General features: G+C 37.7%; 1 long non-coding RNA gene across 1 annotated transcript; it reads left to right on the top strand.

Moving 5' to 3' along the window:
* The first annotated feature begins 615 nt into the window (after window positions 1–615).
* Window positions 616–4126, top strand: LOC311098155. The gene is made up of 4 exons (XR_014609393.1): window positions 616–828; window positions 984–1080; window positions 1478–1762; window positions 1891–4126. It is a non-coding gene; the product is annotated as an uncharacterized lncRNA (long non-coding RNA).
* The last annotated feature ends 1320 nt before the right edge of the window (window positions 4127–5446 follow it).

The raw sequence follows: 5446 nt of genomic DNA on the forward strand, positions 1-5446 counted from the left end.
TTATATTCTGTATAAAATGGGTAACGTTATGTTTAGGTTGGGAGTAGGGTTAAGGGATCTTCCATTTATCTACAAAACGGTAAAAGGTAAATTATACAGATATCTTAATGATATGAAAGATTCGTAAATATTTAACGTTTTGTAGCTGTAAAAACGTAATAATGTTACGTTTAATTGTTGCAGATACGTCCATATCATACGTTTCAGCTTCTATCCAAACGTACAAAACGTACGTTTTCTATCTTTGAAAATTACGTATTAATACTACGTATTAACAATGAGACCAGGCTGAGTAAAGTTTTAGTTACCTGTAGCATTACAGAATTCATTAATGAACGTATTATTAAGGTCAATATAGACTAAAATCCTCAAATAGTGTTCAGTGCTCGTCTTGCAGCAACGACAGGACAGCTTACATGCTTTGTTTGAACTTTTGACATTGAACGGGTATATGTACTTTTAACACCTGAGGGTGTTCAAGCTTTAATTTACACTGTCTTTGCGAAAACCAAATGATGTCGCCGTGGGCAGAAACCTGCAGAAACGTGCAATCCTATTCATTTCCTGATTCTTCAGCCTCTGGGAATCACCTGCCAATCTCAAAATCAAAGCAACGCCCTTGAACTGGAGAGGGAGAAGAATTGGTGTGTGTTTTCTGCCCCGCTCAGGTGTGTTTTCTGCCCCGGTGATCTTGACTTTGAGCTCATTGAGTCAGAGGAGAATCTCTGCAACTCTTCCTGACTCTGGGATTCTCACTCTGGACTTTTCCTTTATATATATTCAGGGATTTTATTAACAAATCATTCCACATCTCTCTTCTTCTCACAGGTGAGATACAGTATATGTTTGGTTTTGAATAGGCTACATAATTTAATGATTAATTTTATCCTACTTAATTGAGGAGTTTCATTTTCATATATGGATCAATGGATTATTTGTCATTTTATCATACAATGTTTTAATTGCTTAAACATTTGTCTCAGATTCACAGTTTAGATGATGAAGAAATGCATGAAAACACAACGAGTGAAAACATGAATCTTGAGAAGTTCAGACGGAGCAGCTGCAGTGAAAAACACTGTGAGTAGATTAATATCAGTCATTCATATCATCATATTTCATCAGTCCAGATACAAACAAGGAATATATCAGGGAATCTTCTGCACATCACTAGTGTTTGTGTTAATGATGCAAATGCCATTGAATTTGTCCTTATTTGTAGATTTTACCAGTGGAAACTGGAAATGACTTTTATTACAGAATGAATGCTGATGTTGGTGATTAATGTTGTGCTGAACAATTTCACTCTGATAAGAACAATTCTGACTAACTCAAACCTATCTTGATCTACTGTAATGGTGTATTAAAGGCTTTACAAGCTGAAAAACATTTTACAACAATAACATGAGCTAATCTGAATCAGTTCAGTCTCTGTATTATAATTATGATGATAACGGGTTGTTTTCTTCATTTCCAGTCTCTGTTGATCCAGTCGGAGCTGTAAAGTGTCGTTCTGATGAATCAAATATGATCAAACATGAGGTGAGAAGAGAAAGATCTACTGAACAGATTCAAATGGAGATTATAAATGAAATCACACATCCAGAAAACTGCTGGAGCCTCAGAAATCACAGATCAGCAGAAAACAAGAAGATTGAGAGAAAAATGGAGGACAGAAATGAGACTCAAACCAGTGAATCACCAGAGGAAAGAGGAGAGAGACGTGACAGATGTGACAGTATGACGATACTAAAGCCATTCTGTGAGTGTTTGATCATTACTGAACTTAATTTAATCTTTCATCACATTTTAGTCTGTTTTAAATTGAGAACATAATACCATAAACTCAGAACAATATATATGATAATAATCTAATATGTATATTTCTAGTCTCCTGTGATCCAGACGAGCCTGTAAAGTTTGATTCTGATGTCAAAACTGAGGAGAGATTCTCATCAAACCCTTCATCATGATCTCAAGATCATCTTCATCATCATCATCATCATCATCATCATCATCATCACTGACATCCATCAGCAGCTGAAGACCTGAACATCTTCATCATCATCATCATCATCATCATCATCATCATCATCATCAGTTCACTCCTGGACTCTAGTCTCATATGTATTTATGATGTCTATGGTACTGACCCGAGAACTGTTTCTTTCGGACACGTTGGATACGGAGAGCCGCTGTGCTGGAGAGACTGCGCGTGCGTGATAGCTCTGTCTCTGAACCCAGCTTTCTTTAGGACAGCGATGCTGAGCTGATCATATGAGCACGGGTGAACCCAGCACTTGAATGAGGGGGCGAATTTAGTAAATATAAGTTTATTTAATAACAAATAAAACATACTGGAAAATGCAAATGTTAAACATTTTAACATGATGAACATGCAGCAACAAGTCAAAACATGTAGGCCTAGGTGTAAATGTATTTACTATTTACTAATGTGTACGTTAGCCTCTATTTTAAGTTTTATGAGCTGGAACCTGGTTTTGGTAAAAAGTTGATGAACACTAGTTTCATGAGTTCACATGTTAATGAAATCTGATGTAATATTATAATGCGTATTTGGCTTGCTGTCCGGGGGGAGGGCTCCGAGCTCATTATTCGGCCCGACCCCAGAGTACTCCCCCTATGAATGTATAGATCATAGGTATCTATGAGCAGACCCAGACCCAGAGGTGATGGGGTGGTGGCGGGATGCTGAGAAATTAGTCATGAGACAGGAGGGAAGGCTTCATTTATACTGGCTTCTTCTTGTGCTGATTGGATGATTACCTGAACATGCTCCTCCCGAACTTTGTTAGATAAAACTTCATTTATTCACGTAAGACATGTAAAATATAGCTACGCATTTGCACATCAGTGCTTGTATTGAAAACTTTGCATGCATTTTGACGAAAAAATGACATCTCTGGCCGTTCCGTTGGTTGGTTTGTCCAGTCACAGTGTCCGGACAGTCCGGCTCAGCTTTTCATCAGTCGAGCGGCAGAAGGGATTCTACTAAGGTCACACTGGGTAAACACCACGCTGTTCTAGTCAGGGGGAATACGCCCTCTCCCGAGTCTCATCCCCCTTCCTCACGCTCCTGATATCATCATCGCCCATCGCTGTGTTTGTTTCACTGTAGATATTGCCCAACCCTAGAGTGTGTTTGGTGGAGGGGATTTATTCTTATCAGGCCAAACATCTTCACTGTCTGTCAGTGTGTGGTATTGCTTTTTTTCCTATACTACAGTTTGTACAGTATAAAAACCATTACAATGTTGCCCCCCCTCCCCCTTATGTGAAATGTACCTTAGCATAACAGAGGAAAACGCTGATATCTGGATTGAACTGATGCTTGAAGAATGCACTTCCACAGGAGCCATGAGTAACAGCAGATAGGCGAGCGGTTCAAGTTCTCCATGCAGAGTTTGATTTGACGACAGTCACGAGACCGATTGCTTGATCCAATTACGTTGATAAAAATAAAAGCAAAGTTTAAACAAGCATGTAACGAGTAATGACCACAAACAGAAGGAAAACAATGGAGTAAAAGTACCGATATGTCACTTAAAATGTACTCAAGTAAAAGTAAAATTACACGATATTTAACTACTCAAAAAAGTACAATTTAAAAAAAAAAAACTACTTAATTACAGACGTGAGTATTTGTAATTCGTTACTTCACACCCCTGATAACAACATACAGTTACGTGACCGAGCGACTCGAACCCGAGAGATGAACTAATCAGTTTTGTATCCGGTACCAACTGCAGAGCTTCAGTCTTTGGGGCGGTCACGTGACGAACGTACGACTCGAAGTCGAGAGACTCGAAACGTGAACAAATCAGTTTTCTGTAACCGGTACACAGACTGCACAGCTCAGTTTATGAGGATCATGGGATAGACAAACGGCTTAGATCGGGAGGTGAGGTAAACTAACAGACTGCATAGCCTGAAGACCCAGATAAGTAATAAATTCATCGTTTCGGTTTCTCATAATTTGGCCTTGTATTGCCATTTTTTTCTTATTCTAAATGTGATCAACATTTGGTGTGTTTGGGGAATTTGGCTATTAACATGTCACATTTCAAATACATTCTGCTGAAATGAACTAAATGACTTGAACCACAAAACCAGTCACATGAGTCAATTTTATTTAAATTGAGATTTATACAGCATATGAAAGCTGAATAAATAAGCTTTCCATTGATGTATGGTTTGTTAGGATAGGACAATATTTGGCCGAGATACAACTATTGAAAATCTGCAATCTGAGGGTGCAAAGAAATCTGAACATTGAGAAAATCTCCTTTAAAGTTCTTCATTTATGATCACGATTGTGCTGCATTCACTCACACAAATACATGTTTTATATATTTACGGTATAATTTTTTTTTTTTTACTAAATATCTTCATGGAACATGATTTTTGGCATAAAAGAAAAATCTATATTTTGACCCATAGAGTGTATTGTTGGCTTATTGCCACAGATAAACCCGTGCGACTCGAGACTGGTGACGTGATCCAGAGTCACAATTAGAATAAGTTTTGTGTTTTCTCTTTTACTGTTATCTGATGGTCACACACATCTTAAAGATAAACTTTCCACAATTACAACATGTAAAAATATATTAGAATTAACTGTATTTTAAACTAAATTAAAGATCAGCTATGAATACAAATGTATGTAATCCTTGAGATATTTATATAAAGAAACATCATTCAGTCTTTATATTGACTGTGAAAGTGTTTAAATAAGACAAAGTGTGTCTGAGAAGTGCTTCTGTTTTTAACCTGTTAATGACCTTTCTAGATGTTTAACACTGAAACACAAGAGATGAATCTGGATCATCACTTCCAGTCCAGAACCGCATTACCACATGTATTTATCACAAAGCTCGTAGATCATTTTAAACTCACAGTTGTGATGCACAAACACACTGTAATCCCACAAGCTTGCTTCCACCTGCACATGTCCTGACACGGTCCAACATTTACGTGCTTCCCTCCATCACACACCTGACTTCTCTTCCTCTCTGGTTACCTTTATACTAATTAGACTCAAACTCCACCCGGTGTCCAACAGTGAAACTACAACAGTCATTCAATAGAGCATAGTGGCTCCTACAAGTATAAAGTAGACAGGCAGTCATTTATGTTTCTGGAAACCGGTTTGCTTTGAGCTCATACTTGCAGATGTGTTCAGACATATTCACTGACGATAAAAGAGACACACAGGGAATGTTGCAGATCTTTCCTCAACAGAGGAGAACTGGAGAGAGATGAGGAGTTGAGTCAGGAGTTTTACATCTGTTGTTTTACACAGTTTTCCTGCTAACCTTCCTCTCGACGGCAAACCCGTATTTAGAAAATGCAGCTCAAATATCCAATAAACCCTCATTACAACACATTTAACTAATAAAAAATGCATAAAGATACATGTAAATAT

The sequence above is a fragment of the Abramis brama genome (genome assembly GCF_963993115.1).
Source record: "Abramis brama genome assembly, chromosome: 15".
NCBI lineage: Eukaryota > Metazoa > Chordata > Actinopteri > Cypriniformes > Leuciscidae > Abramis > Abramis brama.